Source organism: Pararge aegeria, chromosome 10, assembly GCF_905163445.1.
Source record: "Pararge aegeria chromosome 10, ilParAegt1.1, whole genome shotgun sequence".
NCBI classification, from domain to species: domain Eukaryota; kingdom Metazoa; phylum Arthropoda; class Insecta; order Lepidoptera; family Nymphalidae; genus Pararge; species Pararge aegeria.
In genome coordinates this window covers 8,042,616-8,065,273 of record NC_053189.1, presented here as the reverse complement: position 1 = coordinate 8,065,273, position 22,658 = coordinate 8,042,616, and the positions used below count along the sequence as shown (strand labels likewise).

At 35.3% G+C, this 22,658-nt stretch overlaps 1 protein-coding gene across 1 annotated transcript in view; it reads left to right on the top strand.

The window, feature by feature from the left end:
• The first annotated feature begins 1,681 nt into the window (after positions 1–1,681).
• LOC120626821 (solute carrier family 46 member 3-like) overlaps positions 1,682–22,658 on the top strand; it is a 39,682-nt gene continuing 18,705 nt past the window's right edge. Inside the window, exon 1 of the mRNA XM_039894576.1 lies at positions 1,682–1,834. The gene's annotated coding sequence lies outside the window, so the exon portion shown is untranslated. The remainder of the gene's footprint in view (positions 1,835–22,658) is intronic.

Below are 22,658 nucleotides of genomic sequence, written 5' to 3'. Positions count from 1 at the left end.
GCTTTTTAACTTTTGTGTATAATTTATTCATTCCAGTTCCAGTATAAACAATTAGCAACTAACCAATTCCAAACTAGGTGCAATGTTTATGAAATAAAGTAACAGCAGAAAAGAACTTGCAAGCTATAACTACTTGTCGTGATGATGATGATGAGATGAGAGAGAAAATATATTATGATCCCAGACCAAAGCAGAGATTCTACTTTTTTCGTCATAATTCTATTTAATAAAACGTATTTTATTTAAATTGATTAAAAAAAATCTTGTAAGATAGAGAGAGAGAGAGAAATGATCATATAGAGTTACTTCGAAACTAATATTACGAATAGAAAATAACTTTCGTTTGTTTGAAACTTCTCTATCGATTTTAATAATTCTGTCACCAAGAGTAGAGTCGTGTAGTCCAAAAGAAACATAATTTCACTATGATATTTTAAAGCAAACCAGAAGAAAAAGCTTTACCGAGCTCCTTTATCCGCATGCACTGACTAAATGGTCCATCATACACGAAATAATATCATGTTGTAAAAATGATGGAATTACAAATTTAAAATATATCCAGATTTTTTGAGATCCACTTAGGATCTGAAAAAAAATCTGGAAAAGTATATACCCCTAAAATGCACCATAATAAGCCATGATAACGTGTATTGCCGGAAATAATGAAAAAAATTAAAAGGTTTATTAATCGTCGTTATTAGGTATAGAATATAATACTTACAAAAATCTATGAAGTATCTTAGGAATTAAAATATCCTATAAGGAAGTTCCTTTGCGATGCTAGTTAGTACGAGACTGAGAAGTAAGGAATCGTGGCCGATACAAAAAAATATTGTTGACCATATGTTTCTGACTAAAATGGTTGTCAGTTATACTCGTTATATAGTTATCTCGATAGAAAATAATTTCATATAATCTATGTAAGTATATATATCTATACTAGCGAACCCTAGCACCATCTGATGGGCTTATTTGTTAATCTAAATCATCCAGGTTGCCACCGAAACGTATACCAAAAAATTCATTCAAATCAGTCCAGCCGTCTAGGAGGAGTTCAGTGACATGCACAACAAATATATATATATAAGATATATATTATATCCAAATTTAAAGTACTGACTGACTGATAATTAAAGCACAATCTTAATCACTGGAATCAGACAGAAAAAGTCACAATTAACTATAATTAAAATTAGATGTATGTCTGATTCTAGTATCTCTGCCATTACTATTTTCGGAAATCATTTTTTTTTATTCGTTTCGAAGCATTATTCGTTTTTATGAAACCTGAAATGAACCGTGTATGGAAAAATTTATAGTTTGTAGACTACGTTGACTGTTTCTAACTTTGGTAAGCATTGTTTGCTTTTATTTGTAAACAAACATTACGTATGCAAAACCGCCGATAGTGACGACAAGGCGTCAATATGGACATCCGCTAAATAGCGAGTTGTCGAAATGGTTAAGAATATGAGCCGGTACGGACTTACTGCAATCATCCAACAGTTACCACTTGCGGCTAACGCACGAGAGATCGCGACGCGACCCGCAAATCGAGTTACGCGCGCGATTTGCAATTCGAATTTCGAATGCCTCCAAATTACGAATTAAAATATTTGACAAAGTAGACATAAATATTTTATTTAATGATTTAAATACTTAATTTAAATTTGGAATGAGTTTTTAATCAAATTAAATCTCAAAAGTTCAATATTCCTAATTTATTTTAATTAATACAATTTTCGAATGTTTTAGTAAATGGCGTTACTTTATTTCAAATAAATAATTGTGTGGTTAGTGATGAAACTTGGTTGTGAATAAGACTAGTAAATCGGTAAGTTTGTTTTGTTTCTTATTACGTATCGGTAAAGTTAGAAGTTACAGCTTAATGCAGTGAGATGTTATTACTTCTAGAATCCGCACTGTCCCAAAAGAGTGCTAGAGTGTAGAAAAACTAGGAATATTATTAAACAAAATAAAGTACCTAAAATATAGGCTGAAGAAAACGAACCGTAAGTAATTTAGGTATGTAATGTTTTAGTTCAATCATACTTATTTCTAAGCTTAGTAGCATTGTTCTAATGCTGTGTTCCAGCGGTATTTCGCTAATGCTGTCCGAAGGGTGTCGGTGTCGTTGTGATAACCGGCACATAAGGCTTAAGACCTACAACTCAGGCTGATTGACGTGTGTGAATAATAACTATTTTTTTTTTTTAAATAAAACTTGAAGAAATTTCCAGCCAGTGGAGAATTATTGTAAAGCAAGACAATGGTTTATATGTCAGCTACTCTAAATTGAGGGATCTTGTATGAATATGCTGTATACTTTAAAATTATATTGTCTCGATAGTCGAAAATAGTTTTACAGTTTTTTTCAAATCACATACCTACTAAGTAAAGAGAGACCTTTTGGTCTAACTGTGCATATGAAATTACATAAGAAGAACCGTGTTTGCTCTATTATGTTATTATGAAACCTAAGTTGAGTTTTTATAATAGATACCAAATAAACTTTTATTTATGAATAAAATGTCCTCCTGTCTGTGGTAGTCGATAGTCTGAGTTCTTTTTAGATGTCGCGACCTAAACTGATAATATCTACTCTAGATAAAAAAAAACCCAATGGCATTATGTAAAACTCCGGCGTTTTTAAATTTCGCAATCGATCGACGAAAGTAAAAGTTCGGTAATTAAATGTTATTGCGATTCGCATGCAATACATTGTAGGTTCACTTCGATTCGAATCTCATAATAATGTCTCAACAATAGGCATGGACCTACTCTGCCATAGGAGAGAGAGAGAGAGTATTGATGAATTTAATCCACATTGGAGCGGAGTAGAGACTCGGCTCCAAGAGGGCCCACAAGTTAGTGATTTTACGCGTTTTGCTTTATCGTTTTGATCTGGTGGTGACTTCGGCCGTGGCTAGTTACCACGCTACCGACAAAGACGTGCCGCCAAGCGATTTAGAGTTTCAGTACGATGCCGCATAAAAACCGATTAGGAGTATGGGCATAATAAAACTAACATATCAATACTAGCTTATTACTATATAAGACTGCGTCATAATGTATTATGAAACTGCAGTTAAGGGCTGACCTGTGAATATAAAATTGCCTTTCAAGGCATGGTTAACATTTTAAGAACGCTAATTTGACGCCAACGCCTGGAGTTCAGAACTGACACTGGAAATTTCTGGATATAACCAAACTATAACAATACTTAACATTTTTGGGCTGACCAGGGAATCAAAGCTAGGACCTTGCGATCCGTCGTTGAACATGCAACCGACTAGTAAAGTAGACAAATAAAATTAAACAGAAGTGCGCACAAAAAATAACAAAAGCTACAATTTCAGTATCCATGCCGAATTGTTTGTTGCATTCACTATTTTAACACAGCAGTCATGTTTTGTTGTTTTTTTTTATAGTGGGTAGGTAAAGTACCGCCCTACAGCGTGAAACGAGGTTTTTTGTGATGTAACATTTATAATGTAGTAACTAAATAAATCTACTTAATCATTATAATCCTAAGCGGTGAAAGCCTAGTGGTTAGAGCTTTTGCATCGCTTTCAGCGAGGTCAAGTTCGATTCCCGGCACGAATGATTTTTAGAAGCCAAGGGCGTTTTAAAATTAACCAATTAAAATATCATTCACCCTCCAGTTATGAGTACCGTTCAGGTATTGAAAGTAAAACACCGACTTACCCTTCAGTTTAGTAGTTACCATATTCGACTACTGATAATGAGGCCCTGGGTGTGATTCCCGAGTCGGAACCCTAAGAAATTCAAAATTCAAAATTCAAAATCTTTGCCCAGCTACGGGACAATGAAAGGTTCAGGACGATGATGAGGACGATGATGATGATCTTTGATTGATGATGATGAACTTTTCAGTCACTCGTGATTTAATTGTACCAGGACAACATAAATCGCGCGAGCTGTATTTGCCATTCTCTATCTAGGTTAGCGCGATTCTTTACTATGCGTTTCATACCATACTTGTAGGTGAGATCACAATCAAGCTGTAAACTTGTATCGATTTAAAAAACTACTGGCTTGATATTTAGAACGAAATATTGTATCTCCACCTACTACTACAGTTTGTGTGTTTACAGTTATTTTTTTAGAGTCATTGAATATTTTTGATTTATTTGCTAATTTGTTAATTCTAATCAAAGTTGAATCATAATGAGTTAATTTTAACCACTTCGGTAGGTAGCCGCAACTCTAAAAAAGGTCAATTAAGATAAAAAATAAAGTACAATGAATTCATCGAACATTAATTAGGTACTGGTTTATAGATACATTCGAGGTAGCTAGACACTTTAATTATTACAGTACGTAGACACCTTAATATTTTAAAGGAATGCATAATATTTTACCTACCTGTATGTTTTAAAATTAACAAAAACAAGTGCCATAAAATAAATAAAAACAAATTAAATAGAAAGATGTTTTCTTCATGCATGTGTTTTAATTATTTTCTTAACATTTGGAAAAGAAACTTTCCAATAACAATTAAGAAAAATATTGTTTACATTACAACACAAGTGAGATAAGAAAATGCTCGAGTTACATTCAAAAATACTCAAATCGCTATGGGTCTGCCGTGCCTATAATATTCAAATAGTTCCCTCGATTTTTCCAGGATTACTCCAATAGATCTTCACCAAATTAAAATAGGACCACCTCAGAGGTATGACATGCCAAACAAAAAATAATTATAAAAATCGATTTATAATTGGCAGAGAAATCGCGCAGCAAATATATCCTAAATGTTTTTCAGTGTCTGGGTGTTTATATTTTTATCTTATACTAGCGTACCCAGAAAGCTACGCCGGGCTAGATTTTGCTTTAATTTATTTAAACAATAAACTTACATTTTATTAAATTTTTAATTTAAGTCTCATTATATATTAAATCATTTATTGCTCTCCGTATTAATTCACTTCTATTCTCTTCTCGAGTGGGTGAAGATCATTATCTACACCCATGTTCACCCAACAACAGAATAAATAAAAGCTCATAGTAAATAAAAGCTGTATTTGACAGTTTGACAGTTCAAAAATAGGAGTGCTCCGATCGTCACCAAACTTTACAGGATTACTCGCCAGATCAATCCGGAAATTCCCTGAAAGTTTCATTGAAATCGGTCCAGCCGTTTCGGAGCCTATACGGAACATACCCACACACTTTCTCTTTTATGTATATAGATAGATAAGTATTTATGTTACATATTACAACACTTACTTTGGGGCTAGATGTCGATGTGAGTATTGTCTTATTATATTTACTTATTATTTATAAAAAAAAACATACAGTCGAAGGGAGAACCTCCTATTTTTTTTAAGTCTGATACGAAATATTTATTTTGAAATGTATAAAAATAACAATTTAATTTTCGAATGTATAAAAAATAACAGCTACTTTCAATAGAGATCGGTTTGTCATCATCGATATTATAAAAGTGTCCTAAATTGATGAATAGGAAAGACCTGATTAACATAATCCTAACGGTTAACGACCGGAATAAAACCAGTTTTTGTTCCGTGTCTGATGCTTTTATTTTACTAGTCGTTGCCCGCGTTCTTCGTCTGCGTTTATTACGGTTTCTTTACGAATCCTGTGGGAACCGTTTATTTTCCTGGGATAAAAAGTAGCCTATGTTATATTATATTCTCTGTCAGTTCAACTAACTCTATGCCAAAAATAAAGTTTATTGGTTGCTTAGTTAGAGCGCAAAGGAAGAACAAATAAACAAACACACTTTCGTATCTGTAACTTTTGTAAGGTATTTATCATTTTATACATAGATACAGTCATAAATGCGTTTATTTACAATTTTATTTATTAGTACAAATTATTTTTATATGAAAAGGAAATGAATTCAATTCACTTTTTTTAGACGTATTTTGTACATTATTAATAAATATAAATATCGCCATCTAGCCCCTGAGTAAGCTTAGCTTTTGTTATGGGTACTAAGATAACTGATAAAATTTAGGAATAATATACATAAATATATATATAAACACCCAGACACTGAAAAACACACATTTCAGTTTCAGTTCAGTTTAGTTTCGGAAATCGAATCCGCCGCCTTAGACGCCCAATCGGCCGTCAAATTAGACGCTAATCGGCCGTCATATAATAAATAAGCATAAGAAACAAAAAAATTAAAACACAGCATGGCCTGATTTTTAATATATACGAACGTACCATTAAAATCTAATTTAAAAAATAATCTTATACTTTACTTTTTTTTAAACACAAAAACTAAACTAACTATTCATTTGCCTGACCCGGGGATTGATCAGCAGTCGAATATGATAACCACTAGACCAACTACTACTACTTCTTCTTCTTCTTGCGGCTCAGATTCGCCTGATCCCTGGTGTCACGTTAAACTGTTACGATCTATTGTGACGACGCTGTGTAGATCACCCAGCATCTTCCTTTCTGGAAGAAATTCATCTTTTGGGGAAGTGAACACAACCAGAAGATGCTAATCTTCTGGTTGTATTCACTTCCCGTTTACTTTACATATTAAAATAATTTGTAAAATCTTCTGGTTGTATTCATTCAAAAGAATGATGCGTTTATGCATTAGATATGCAACAGATTAAGTGCAGCGGCGTCTCCGCAGCCTCTGGAGAGTCTGCCGCTTTAGGTTAAACATATGTCTGTTAAGCCCTCAGTGCCCCGTAAGCGCTCGTAATAGGATGTGGCTTTACCTGTTTAGTTCAATGCCTCAGACGCGGCCCTTCTGTTAATTGTTTTTATTAGCACTCGAGTATGGTTCATTCCGGGAGTTGTCTCCAGCGAATGAGTGTATGGTAGTTGCAATAGGTTTGTAGGGTGAGTTGCGCCAGGCTTTTGGGTATTCCGCAGACTGGCTCAAGGCCTATTTGCTTCTCCAACGCGCCTGATTTTGCAAGTTAGTACTACTAACTTTATGCACAAGTTTATGACTGGGGCGTACAACTTGCACTTGATTTTTTTGATATCATGTGCAGTTGCGCATGCTAGCATATAAATTGATGTGTTTGCAGTTTTGAAGCTATAGATCGCTACGATCTACGTGTAAACGATCTCTGGAGATTGCTTTTGCAAGTAATGAGGAGACAAATAAACGTAGTAAAATGCGTTTAAAAAAAAAAACAATTTTTAACATTAAAATAAAATAAGCACGAAGTATGTTGATAATGATCATCTACCTACAGATAATAAAAAATTAACAATGGATGCTACGCATTTTGACTTGCAAACAATTACCAGTATTAAGAAAACAATAAAAAAAATTTTTCAACCTTCTGTCTTCTACTTTTTTTGCTTGATACTTAATTTTAAACCAGCATTTTTTATCTTTCAAAGTGCTAGCTAGTACTTTATCATTAACGTATACCTACAGTTTTTTATTTATCGTGTTTTGTCGTGTATAACCTTTTTATTACTTTTTACGGAACGGAAAACTGAAAGGAAAGCTCAAATGGAATAACAAGAATGGATTCAGTCGGTGACGCGAAATCACAAGATTTCTACCCATCCACAAAATCAAACGCACACATGACGTGTATATGATACAGTCGAGTATATTCAATGTATTCGTGTATATATATGTATGCATGCACAGAGACAGCTATACTACACGTTGCTATAGTCTGGCTGCTGGTGCATTACGTCACTAGCATGTCGAGGTCATCGGTGACGTAATAAAAATAGATATTGTTTAGATTACATTCCTAAATTTAAAATACCTTTGGTGGAATAACGTGGTACTAAATAGTTATTCATTGTTTTGTCACATTTCAACTATAATAGCACCTATCAAACTCATAGCGTGACAAAAAACTAAATAATGAGGCATTTCAACATTATTCCACGTTTAATTATAAGACCTATCTTTTAGAAAACAAAGTTGCTCCCTCTGTTTATTCGCTTAATTATTTTAAACTACGCAACAGATTTTAATTTAGTGCGCTTACATTACAAACGCCGGCTAAACCTTAAGAGAGCACTTCAAAATGCCTCACATTAGTATAATTATTGCACTCGTGCGAAGCCGGGGAGGATCGCTAGTACCTACCTATTGTATGCGTGGTGATATAGGTGAATTTCGGTCATTCTTTTGAATTTGCTTTAAAAACCTACCCTGGGTATATGTATTATACAAAAATTATTCAACAGTCATCTTAGTACCCATAACACAACGCTACGCTTACCTTGCGGCTAGATGACGATGTGTACATCGTCAGGGTATATTTATTTCTTTTATTTATTTGCATACCCTTTGCATATCCTCTATGCACGCCTGTGATTAGACCCATACCGGTTTCTGTGCGACTAGATCCGATAGATAGATAGATTCGCTTAGCGGAACGTCTTTGTCGGTAGGGTGGTAACTAGCAACGGCAAAAGCCTCCCACCACTCCCGCCAGACCAGACCAGAGAAATTTGTGAAATTATAACTTCCCAAATTTCAAATCGCATTTGTATCGCACCCGGGAGCTCCAACTTAAATCCACAGCGCTCACCGCTGCACCAGGGAGGTCTTCAAACCGTCGTCAGTTAAACCACTCGATAGGCAAATATTGTATCCATTGAAGTTTTATCTTTGCACGCTGTAGCCAGTATTAATAGGAGGTCAACTCACTTGAATGTTTGATCAGTTGATTACAATGGATATCAGCACAGGTGGCATTAAACAAGCGAAATTTCCAACCGCCAATAAACAAGCGTATGCCATCTGATCTCTTGCAATCGCTACACAGCAATCCAATGATATAATAATAATCAAGCCCTTTATTTTAAATTAAAACTGCAAGACTGTATATCTATATATATCCATGTAAAATTAACATGGATGGTGATATATCTATATCTATAGATATTATGTACATTTTATTCCACCAGGGGCGCCTGTGCATCACTTTCCTAGTACAGCTGTTTTAAATTTTTTTTTTTTTTTTTTTTCTTTTTTTTTTTTTTTCAATATTTGATAATTAAATGAGCATTATGAGTCGTGCAGGATTTTCCAAATTTTGTCAAAAACTATTACTTAAAATAAAATGTTCCTATTTAATATAACTATTTTTCTTAACCTACTATTTTTTCAGTACGCCCTTTGGACGAAGGCCTCCTCCATTGCCATTGTTCGCATCGCTTTGACAAAATCATCGCTCCACCTGATTATCTGCCGTCCTCGAGATAGCTTCCCTTCCCTCGGATACCATTCTGTACCTATTCTGCCCACCTGTCTTGCTTTTGTCCAATCCAATAAATAAGGTATAAATAACGAGCATTGTAGTTATTTTTGTAGTAATAATTGACGGACCTAGATGGCGATGTGTGTATTGTCGTAGTATATTTATTATTATTCTCTTTACTTGCACACAAATAATACAGAAGAAGAATTAAAACACACACAAAAGCTGTATACAAAAGGCGGCCTTATCGCTTAGTAGCAATCTCTGCCAGGCAACCTTAGGATAAGGAATACAAAAGGATAACAGTATTGCATACTGTTATCCTTTTGTAGGTTGTGCATAATGAAAACAAATTGTGCATAATGAATATCAATAAATAAGGAAAAAATTTAACCGATATTTTCAACAAATTTGGAAAACTATTTCTTATCTATGTAATATTATAGTATGTAGTATATTGCTTAAATATGTATATACTTATATATATTATGTATAATATGTATGTAGTATTAGAATTTATGAGTAAGTAGTTTATTAAAATTATTTTAATATATATTTTTTATACTGAAATTGCTGCACCAACCCGTTACTTCGTTTTTTTTTTCCTAACGTCAAAGGTTGTCTGGAAGAGATCGCTTTGCACGCTCTATTTTATTTTTATTATTTTAAGTTTCTTCTGTATTCGTGTTTAATTTATATAAAATGTGTGTGTGCAATAAAGGCTTAAAACAAACAAATAAACACTTACCATATATATTCAGACATTCCTACCATTTCAATGGCAGTCTGTTGATAGTAACATACAAAAACACGTAGCCAATGTTATTTCAGCATTTCTAAGAATCGGTGATAGCGTAGTTGTTAATACTTCGGCTTGGTTTTCGAGGGGCCGTGTTCGAATCCCAGCACGTACCTCCAACTGTTTTAAGTTACGTGCGTTTAAAGCAATTAAAAGGAAAACATAATGAGGTTGCATGCCTGAGAGTTCTCCATAATATTTTCAAATGCGTTTGGAGTCCATCGGGGCGCCAGCGTGGTGAACAAACCCTTCGGACCGCCAAACTCTTCTCATTGTTTGAGGAGACCCGTGCCCTGAAGTGGGCCGGTAACGACGTGCATAAGTGATTTGGCGTTTTGGTACCATGTCGAATAGAAACCGATTAGGCGTATCGGTTTAATATAGCTACCATACCCCTAATATGTCAGCGGTATCCATTTTAGAGTGCATTCTCAATTACCAGTAGGTAAAACGTCAGTCAAGGCCTACTGGTAGGGCAATAAAAAAAAACAATAGAAATATCAATAAATACTTATCATTTCACTCTCGCCATTATATGCCATTCCACATCCATATTGTGGCTAGGCTTAGTTATTTATAAGTTGTTACTAGATATATAAATAGAAAAGACTTTGAAGTTCAAGACTTATACTCCAAAATCTTACATCTCTTCAGATTTTTTTTTGTTATTTTTAATTTTCAATTTGTCTTCTCTATCTACGCACAGTTATTAAAAACCTTACCAAAGGTTAGGCTAAAAGAAAATTCCTTCGTAAATTAAGTTTCGCATATTAATGAACGTATTAAAATAAACAAACAATGATTATTGATTATACTTTTTAAACATTTAAATCAATTAATGAATTACATTATTTATTTCTTGTTATGTAATCTGTGATTTCACTAAAATTAATTTTAATGTTTCATTCCTATGTTCGTATTCTTAGATTAAAGAAACGTTAAATTAAAAATTTACACTGATCTTCGTAGGATCAGTGTTCTTTAGATCGTATAATTTCACAGTGACACTATAAGATACAACTAACAACTACGTAAACATGTTGCATGTTCTTGCAAAACCAAAATTGATTGATCGACTAATTTATAGAAGGGCCACTAACTAAGAGTTTTAGGATTGCATGGGGAATCCAATACAGGACTGCGTGAACCGTAGTCGTACATACTAACCGTAAGTCAAAAGACACAGTTATTAGTATAATTAGTATATATTTTGGAATTCCTCCTGTCTGCTGTAGCTTATAGGTAAGCTTATAGGTAGGTAAGGTAAGTATACGGATTTTAATCTGCAATTAATTGCGCGCAACCAGGCGTGAATGCGCAGCATTTATGTTATTTTGCAGGACTGTTTTTTGTCAAGTACAAAGATCTTTACATGTTCTTTTATTGCTAGCTTTAACTATGTCTCAATTTCTAAGAGTTAGGTATATTTGCACGGAGTTCTTTCACGCTATGTGAGATAGGAGTTTTGGTAGACATCGTCACGTAAGGAAAAAACGTTATACCCCTCATTTTTCGTTTCCGTACGGTATGGCTCGTATATTACCGTAAAGCGTATTCCGCCATACTTGTTGATATCATATCAACCCATTACCGGCCCACTACAGGGATCTCGTCTCAAATGATATGGGTTTAAGCCGCAGTCCACCAAAATCAAGCTCAAAGCTGGTCAAGTGCGCAATGAAAGACTTCACACGCCTATGAGAACATAATGGAGAACTCACACGCTTGCAAGTATCCTCGCGATGTTTGCTTATATTAAAAAAATGCAAGAAACTTTGAAAAATTAAAAAAATAAATACACTACGACAATACACATATCGCCATATCTATAACTCTGCTCCTTCGCTGGCCGTCCGTTAGACCGTCCGTCTGTCTGACAGCGTTCTATAAGTTGTGCACCAAAATGTAGAGAGTAGATTTCCACAAAATACCTACCTACCTATTTAATAAAAAAATAACTAATAGTCCACCAATACGCACTTGGCCAGCGTGGTGGACTACGACCTTAACCGCTTCTCATTGTGGGTGGAGACCAGTACCCTGTAGTTTGCTGATAAAAGGGTTGATATGATGATGAATAAAAATAAAAAAGTTCTAAATCAAATGGTTCCCATACAAGAAACACGATTTTTTCTGGTTGCTTAATGTATCGTATTGCTACTCTTTGTGCAAGTCCATCTTGCACTGAACTGGGTTTCTTTATCCTACTAGTCTACTAGGTATTCGCGTGTCTCACTTATTCTTAATTACCTATACTTCGAATGTTACGAGTATAAAAGATTTGAGACTTCACTTTGAGATGGCAGTGTAACATTTGAGATCAACTAATAAATAATTAAAGCCTCAAAAAGCTACTTAAAATTACAAACGTTATGGATAATAAAATTATCAACTTATGAAACTTTTTATGGAATTCTGATCGGTTTCTACGTGGTATGAAGCCGAAACGTTAGGTCGCTAATTAAAGCTTTTTGACACTGGTTTTTCCATCTTGGAGGATTTCCCGTTTTTCTTCGTATTTCATGAACACGGATTTTAGCCCAAAATGCAAATATTTTATGTTGTTGTTAACTTAGCGTAGCAACGCGATTCAATTGTTGCCTTACAAGAGAATCCTCTGTTTGTTTGTAATAAGATTTGTAATAAGAAAGAAAACTGCGGCAACTCTGATCAATCGAATCGTATCAACGTGCGATCTCAAACGTAATACTTCCATATTTAAATAGGGCCTGTCACAGGCGCTTATAAGAAAGTGCCTAACATAAACAGTGCCTAAAATTCATTTTAATATTTTGTCGTATTTGTGAAAAAAAAATACCTTTTTTTTACGCACGCAAAAAGCTTGTTGCGTATAAAAAATGACAGGTTAGTAACCTGTCATTTTTTATACTTAACTTTGGTAAGTTGTTTTTAAAGTTCATCATAAAAGAATTAGCTAGAGAGGTGGTGGGGGTGTAAAATAACAGAGCAAAATATAAAACGCAAAATAGTAAAGATTATTTTCAAAAAGTCTACTTCTAAAGCTCACATCAAACAATAATCAGGTTACCGTCTGTTTATGATACAGGTTTTTTTTAATTTTCTGTGGCAAGTGGCTATAATGCATTTTGCCTACCCGAATTCAATAAACGAATTAACCTACTTAGGTAATTGTACAACCTTTTTTGTTACATATGCAGTCGGTATTTTTATATAAACGACACTTACATTGTATGAACGGAAAAGATTATATAAAGTACCATGGACATGATAATATCTAGTCTTAATGGCTCCCTTATGACCTTGCGAAGCCTGTTATTCCATTGTTGCCCAACTTCACATATATACTGTGTAAACTGTAATTGCACCACGCTTTGTACACCGTGAAGAGATAATTGCCGTTCTGGTATCTTCCTCGTAATATACAAAAAATGTCAACGAAATAACACAGAGCAGGTGAGTTGCGCAATTGCTAATTTGGAAATAAACAGAGGAGTCTGTGTTTTTCCAAATTAGAGCTTGGCATAGTTATTTTTGAGGATTTTTTTACCACACCACTAAAGTTAGCTCTTGACTGAAATCTCACCAGCTGGTAAGAGATCGCCTGTTAGTCGTATGGCTGTTGCGTTAAACATCGTACCGGAACGCTTAATCGCTTAGCGGCATGTCATTGTCGTAAGGATTTTAATTAGTCGCGGCCCAAGCTTCCCACCTGACTAGAAAAAGTAAATACAAAAATTATAAATTCCCAAATTGCCAACCCCCCGGGATCGAAACAGTAACGTCCCACTTATATACCAGAGTGCTCAACGGCAGAGTGGCACAGTGGGCAGCGACACTGCTTTCTGAGTTCAAGGTCGTGGGTTCGTTTCCCACAACTGGAAAATGTTTGTGTGATGAACATGAATGTTTTTCATTGTATTTATGTGTATTATATTCATAAAAAAATATTCATCAGCTATCTTAGTACCCATAACACAAGCTACGCTTACTTTGGGGTATGGCGATGTGTGTATTGTCGTAGAATATTTATTCATTTATTTGTTTACTACTCCTTTGATGTCATCTGGCCACCACCGGATTGTATATAGCTGTAGTAGTAGTCATCATTATTAGATACGTTACCACAACCACCATGCTATCGTCGCTCCGCCGGTATTAATTTTTTATACAAAAATCTTATATTTTATACGTTCAAAATGCATATAAATATTTTCGGAACCGACAGCATTTGAACCTGCGACTCTGGCAATCGCGGCTTGAATGCTTCTTTAAACTCACACAGCCAACACAGCGTCTTCGCCGGCGAAGACGAGGCCCCGATTTCTGACGTCATCCGGACGTAGATCCTTACCACGGTCACTGGGGCGTTCGGACTAAATGATTACTTAGTTAGACAATGATTAGTCCAAAAGTCAACCAACACTCAGATTAACGTCGAACCAAGCCGAGGTCCGAGCCCTCGCAGGAGGCACCCTCGGGTCGACGTATCCCACTTCCCCCCCCGATGTCATCGAGCCATGGGGCTCTTCTCATGGAGAGCTTTCGCGCTCGCCCCACTCCCCCGGTGACGCCGTAGCAACCCCTCAAGTGGTTATCGGCAAGTGTCCATCCCAAAATCGAAAAAATTCGATAAACTAAGCTACAGACGGTGCCGAAATCGGTCCTAACGTACCATACAAATTCATCATAATTTTGAAACCAATTTATTTTAAGTTATAGTCGTTTGAAACCTTCCAATCACGTTTTTGTTAAAAAGAATAGTTTTACTGCGAGTTCAGCTAGATGCACGTGTAAAGCACGTGCAATTTGCTAAACTCCATATGTTAAGAATCTTGTTCATAACAGTTATTCATTGTACAGTTAACATCTCCTGAGGATGCTCCGGTTTTAGAGCGAAACGTGCGAAGAGGGTTAAATGTCAAAGATCTGTTTGGTGTGGAGTAAAAAAAAATTTAAGGAATTATAAATTACACAGTGATTCTCTTACTTCTCGATGAGTATAGCAAATTGAGCTTAATATATCATGGAATTCCGCAAAGTAACGCCCACGCAAGCTTCTATTAAATTTTTAACCAAACTCATTTTTTTATAGACCATCTGTTTCTATTAATCCCAATATTATTATCTACTAATAACACAGCTTTAACGCCTATCACGATTCCAGTGTTATTTGAGTTATCACCTTTGAAAATTGCAACAACGAATTACTGGCTTCATTAATTTTTTGCCATTGACATTTAGTTTAGACAGGCCATTCTGCACAGTAAACAGCCGGCGGTCGCATAATTCGAGAATCGTAACCTTCCTTACTACTCTTAAGAAAAAAATAAAATGTTTGTAGATAATATTCACAAAGGTAATAATTATGGTTGATTGAACATTGCAACGAAATGCGAAGTTGCGATGGCCAAGGCACTTGGAATATATTATATACAAAGGGAATATAATAAAGAACAAGCAGCTACGTCCTCAGTACTAATACTACCATCTACTGCGATCACCAACTCGTCTGTCTAGCGTGGTGATTATGGGACTAATTTTATTGAAGATGTCTATAAAACTGAAGCGAATTTTCAGTAAGACTTTATCAAGAATATCCTGTATTGAACAAAAAAACCACGGTTAAACATGGCGGCGCGGACGGCGAAATAGGTTTAGATACTTACATAAACAATAAAAAGTATACAATTGAGCAAACCTCCAGCTATATTTGAAAGTCGGGTAAAAATATGAAATAAGCTACAAAAATCGAATTATTTCAGATTAAAATGACTAGTAGGTACAAAGCTAATGTAGAAGTAAGGTACGTACAGGAAAATGTTGCAATTGGCACTGTACCTACCTATCTGTAATTAAATTACAGGTGATATAATTCTTGGTAACCGAAAGTTTTTATAAATATCATGCGACAAAAAGTTAGCTACCTAATTTGGTGTGAATGAGGAAATAGAACATAAAAGGATAACACGGTGGAATGACAGGTTGATTATCGAACGACGTTGACAATGTAAGTAGGTAGTGAAATGCTTTTTGATAAGCTGAACTGTTTCACTATTAGCTCGTCATCAATTCAACCGATTGACATCTACTGCTGGTGTGACATTTGTAGGGAGTTTCAAAATCCACGGCCCTGAGCCGCTTGTTTCCAGCGGCTCCCAGCGTCTCGGTTAATGTCGTCTGTCAACCTCGTTAGGGGCGATCTAAGCTGCGTTTACCGAAGCGGGGTCGCCATTCCAGCTACTTGGGACCCCAAAGCCCATCGGTTCTTTGAGCTATGTCCCCGCCCATTGCCACTTCAGCTTCGCGACTCGTTGAGCTATGTGGGTAACTCTACGGATCTCCTCATTTCTGATTTGATACATCTAGCAATGCTCTCTCCCCCTTCCGCTGAGTTACTGAACCTTCTTATGAGGCCTAAAGTAGGACCATATCCGTATGTCATATTAGCTATAAATAATGTTAAATTTAAATTGTATCGTGTGGTGACACTTGTGACCCCTTCTCTTCCCGCGCTTGTCGTACGAGGTGATTAAGGGGATATCCTCTGCGGTAGACACACACTTCAGCTAAGCGAGAGATTTTATAGTGCACAAATGTGTCCACTAACATAGGTGCCCTCTCTATTCCATCACTCTCATAGTCAGAGGGGACGGCAGCTTCGACACGACCGGAGATCAGGCACAGAACCGACAGCTTAACATATTCTCCGAGGGCGAGGGTGAATTACTGCTAATTTCTAAACTTCGGGCTGGTACTAAGAATTTCTTGATAGAAAAGTTTGAACTAGCCAACTGTGGACCGATCCTAGTGCCTCTTGATCTGCAGTCGAACATGCTAACCACGAGAGCAAAGAGGCAGTTTAGTAATGGGGTTAATCGAATTAAAACCACATTTAGCGAAATAGAATTACGAAAATCGACAGCAGTATTCTTAGTTTTGACCTAAGTTAAATAAGTACTAGCAAATGTGAAAGGTGCGATGAGGCCATTGCATCGCCGTAAGCCATATGTCTTGCAGAATACTGATCAGGCAGGCAGGTTCCATAACCTCAAACCTTAGGTCAAAGTCGGATTTACTGATAACAATAAACAAGTAATTGTTTATATATGTTATGTGAAGAGTTGCATTTAGAATTCGCAATAAAAGAAAAACATGTGTTGCATAGTTTTTGTTTACGCAAAAAGTGCTCAATTAGCGTAAAGAATTTTACACTATAAAAAAAATTATATGACGTGAAACATAAGTCTCTACCAGCTCTACATATAAACCAAACTAGACATAAATTAGAGACATCTGTATATCTTCTGCAAAAAGTACAAGATGTAATGGGATATATTATCATATACGACTACTGTTATAGTAGTACAACGTGATCCGTAAGGTAACCAATTTATGAATAGACGGGATAACTATAAAATAATTGACGAAGAAAGTCTTTAATATAAAAAATTTGCATGGAAGTGATCGGCTAAATATTATTTTTATAAGTGTATAACAAAAAAATATTTATTTTTCTCGTAATTTTATAACAATGATGTGAACTTAATAATTAAAAGAGGCACTTCAAATAACAGCTGCGTTTTGAATTTTTTTTGTTGCTGTTTTATTTTTAAACTCAAATCAAATTCAAAATTAATTTAGTAGGCCTAATAATATTAGCACTTTTTAAACTTTAAGTCTGTTATAGTGACTCTACCACTGGATAGGAAAAAAACCTTCTACCGACGTGAGACCGACGAGTAGCTCAGCTTAAAATTCAGAGACATACATATGCTCAATAATATTTAATATATGTACCTACATACATTCAATGCGTATTGTATGATTTTTCAATTACTCGTAAAAGAAACCGTAATTAAATTTTAATGTCGCGTCGCCATGAAGCATTAAATGAATAATCATTTTTATTGGAAACTTTTTTTAAATCCATTTATAAGACATCGTTAGCTACATTTTACAACTCTATTTTTTACCTACACACCACCTTATTTACCTAAATACTCTAAAAATCTATGTTTTAAAGAAAAAAAATCTGGTATCTCCTTTGTCCCATCCTCGCAGAGATTCCTGTTCTTTATTATTAATTGTTCTAAGCGTTCTTTACTCTTTGGATTATATATTTCTTATCAATTTGACAGATCCCGGCTGCCAGTTTTGCTATTATTCTAGAAGGTTCTGTACCTAAGGATTACATATTAGGTATTATTCTTTTATTCAATGTATTCAATAAGCTATTTGCTATTGCATGTAAACTGTATTTGTTAGATGTACTTACAATTAACGGTTCTATCATAATAAACACAAAAGATGATTTATTTTGAAAACAATACCTCTTTGAGTTTATAAACAGTAACTCTTTGTACATTGTATTCCCTGTGACCGTTTATGTTTCCCCAATTACAAACCGCAATACTCTATGCCTACTCGCAAACGTAGCGTTTTTTTTGAATTTCGAAACACTGAACTTCAAAGTAAAATGTACCCAATTATTTTAGACACATAGTTGAAATTCAGTCACTCTTCTATTACCAGTGATCATAGTGGAATGTTTCGAAATAAAAATCAACAGTACACAGATTTTATAATTCTTCTATATGTGTGTTTGCCAGTTAACTTCTCCTAAACTGCAGGAGCGATTTGAATTTGGAAATTTTGTATGAACTTACTCATATATTCCAATATACACACAAATATTTGGGTTCTGAATTGGTTTAAAATACAACTGGGCGCGACGGGTGGCCCTGCTTTACTGAGCAGGACGAAGTATGCCGGGTCCTCTAGTACCTTACCTAGTGTATAAATACTGCATAGTAGAAGAGATGAAAAGAGGATCTCTCATTATCCGTTCCAATTTTCCTTTCGCTTATACACTATTAAGCTATAATATAACATGAAGAGAAAAAGTAGATCATCGCGGTCAGAGTCCTCTATGCAATAATAGAAGATTTTTTTATGACAGAGCTCTTTCGGCGAAGTAGTACCTCCATGCTTATTGCCACAAAGCAGCATTGATGGCACTTTGTAGGACATGGCCTGGCATGCCCTGTTGAGTACAGCTCTGTTTATAGGCTATGATTTTCCATTTACAATCAGGTACACCATTTGCTTGGACAGTCAATTAATACTATAACAAAATAGGTAAGACTTGGAAGTTGTGCAAACTCTTTATTAAAATAAGGACAGTCTATAGCCAATACATATTTCAAAATTTAATGTATTTTCACATAAATATATTGTAGTTATCGCCATCACTACTCACTGCTATGTACACATTTTGTATATAATTAACGCATCAAAAGTGCCATCTATGTGCCTATTTAAATGAAGAAATATTTGACTTTGACTTTATTTAACTTTGAAACGATACACCGAAATAAAGTATAACGTAGACGCCAAATAGAAACACCGTCACAGGGAATGGAGGATAACGTAGACGCAAAATAATGTAATTCATTGTGTTAAAGCGGAATAGGAAGGTAACCAACGCCTCAGGTGGATAGACAAAGGGCGGTGTTACGTGGCGTGGTAATAAAATATTTTTTTAATAACTAATTTATTTAATTAACACAATAAATCTCTAATATTTTAATATAAAGAATTTAATTCAAATAAATAGAAATCAACTTTAACAATGTTTGGAATAAACTAGAGACAAAGAAACAGAGTACCGATCTTGGAGGGAGTTAGAAATAAAATGTGTCGGGATATTTTTTCATTTTTTTTTTTTTTTCATTTTTCGGAAGGACACTTGCCGATAACCACCTGAGGGGTTGCTACGGCGTCACCGGGGGAGTGGGGCGAGCGCGAAAGCTCGCCATGAGAAGAGCCCCAGGGCTCGACGACATCGGGGGGGAAGCGTCGGGATAAGGGTGCGTGGGGTACTTATAGTGTGCCAAAAGTTAAGTGGAAGGAATAGCGTGGGTTAGTGCGTTGCTGTGAATGGATGCTTATCATTTATTTACATTAGGGCGAAAGTATACTTATTTACTAATTAATGTACATAATTAGGTCTAGAGGTTAGTAAAAACAAATGATAATAGCTAAGTTGTTAATGATAAAACTATCGGTAGTATCATACTTAGGAGTATAGATAGGTACGTTATAAATAGGTACATTATAGATAGGTTACAAACTAAGCTTAACTTACCTAACTTAGCTAACCTAGTGTTAGGGGTTATGTAACAGCGGCACTTCTAGGACGTGTTCCTGGCATGTTCTGCAAAGTGTATCTCTGTTTATAGGTTTATAGGTTTTCCACTAAGCATCTTTTTTAAAATTAATACTATAAAAAATAAGTGTGACTTGAAGGTTGTGGACACATTTTGCTAACAGAAAGAAACACCGTCATAGGAAATGAAGGATAACGTAGATACCAAATAATGTCATTCATCATCATCATCATATCGACCTATTACCGGCCGACTACGGGGCACGGGTCTCCTCCCACGATGAGAAGGGGTTAAGGCCGTAGTCCACCACGCGGATTAGTGGACTCCACATACCTTTGAGAACATTATGTAAAACACTCAGGCATGCAGGTTTCCTCACAATGTTTTCCTTCACCGTCGACGCAAGTGATATTTTTATTTACTTAAAACGCACATAACTTAGAAAAGTGCGTGCTGGGGTTCGAACTCGGCTTCCCGAAAGTGAAGTCGAGCTTCATCCACTGCGCTATCACCGCTTCAATGTTATTCATATAGTGTTAATTATTGTGTTCAAGCGTAAATAATATACCAAACTTAGCAGAAATTACAATACAACCTAAACTAACTACAACAAAAGACATGCCCGCGTAGGATGGCGTCAACTGCCAACAATAGTGTTTCTGCGCTGAGCAACTAGGCTAATAACTTAATATTATGTTATCAGATGTCGCAATTAAACTCGGTTTAATAGTCGTACTTATTAATATTTCATAAAAAGTTACCTAATATACTTATATAATATATTGGACTCGCTGTTGATTACAGGTCGTTATATATATTTGCAGTTGGTAATCAAATATTGGTGACAAGGTCAGTGCACTTGAAGCACGTCCAAAACCTAGTGAACGGTATGATCCTAGATAGTTACGTGTGTAATGATTTTGCATTCACAATTCGCAACGAAGATCAATCTAAGATTACCAGTAATAAATACGAACACATATAATGTCGAGGTTGCCAATGTTGAATGTTACTAAGACAAAAACAATAACCTTCTTCGTAACTCTGCATTTTTGTTTTTACATAAGTTAATTACAAAATTCTTTACTGTCTTCAAAATTCTTTGCACTAGACTAGTGGGGAGAATGTTCGACTCAAGAGGTACTGGTTTCCATCCTCACCCGGAGTTCGGAAATTGGCGGCTATTCATTCCCATGCTTTGGACGAAAACGTTTAGCTTTTGGTCCTTCGCCTAATCTCTTTCCGGTTTTGTACGAGCCACCGTCCCATAGGACTATGTATGACCGCTTAATAAGTGCCTGTGATAAGGTCGACATAAATAAAACATTTTTGAATTTAAATTTGAATTTGGAATACGAAGAGTGAGAGGATAAGAATAACAAATTTGTTTTATTTATTTGGGTTAAAAAAAAAAAATTGGATTCAAAGTAATGGATACTATATTTACAATGAATGAATTAATGCGCTAGCCTATGCTACGGAGGATTTGTTCTTCCTGATGTTGCAAAGGCTGCTTGTTTATTTTATATCTAGGTTTTGACGAATCTACATAAATTATAAACAAATAAAAATTGAAAAAAAAAGGAAATAGAGAGTGCACCTTTATTTGCGCCCTTATGTAATTTCGTATCTACCGCGTGGTTGGAGATATCTCTCTGCACGGCTAGTACAGGCAGGAGGCAATTATATCCCCGGGGAAAGGATATAAATTTATCTTCTCCCACAGCTTTATAAACTTTCAGAGAACTGGCACACCAGTGGAAATAATATCCAAATAATATATGTGTAATAATAAACAAGGGTGGCTCCTATTCCATGGGAGCTTTAGCAGGTGGAAAAGTTAATTATATCCCCTGTGCTAGCCCTGCTGGAGATTGACCACCGTGGCCGAAATCGGGTAGGGAAACTGATGATTACGTAATAATTTCCTCAGTGATGAATATATGAATAATTGAAATGGTTTATGAAACTATCACGTAAATTTTACCCAAAGTTACGACTACTAAAGTACTAACACTGTGCTATGTGTGGTGAATCTGCTATAGGCCCCTAACGTTTTAAATCTCAAAAACAGTTTCTCATACTTGAAGGTCAACAACGAAGATCGTCTCTATGTAGTCAAGACCTAGGTAATTTTTCTCACAAAAAAACTTAAATGTTGTTTCCTGTATTTTTGCGTGTCAAGGTTTAGACTGCAATTTTTTGGAAGTCACATCGGCAAACATCTAAATTGCTTCCTAGCAGGAAATTAATACAATAATAACGATGGTTCGTAGTCTATACTAAAATTATTATAATATATATGTTTATTTCTACCACCTACTTGAGCTGTGTTTTACGTTTTTGGATGCCTGGAAGAGATCGCTATGTAGCGATGAGGCCGCTGTTGATTTTGTTAAATTGTTATTTATAATTTCTCTATATGTTTATGTGGTGTACAATAAAAATTCATTCATTCATTCATTAAAAAGAAGAATATTTGTTTGTTTATTTGTACTT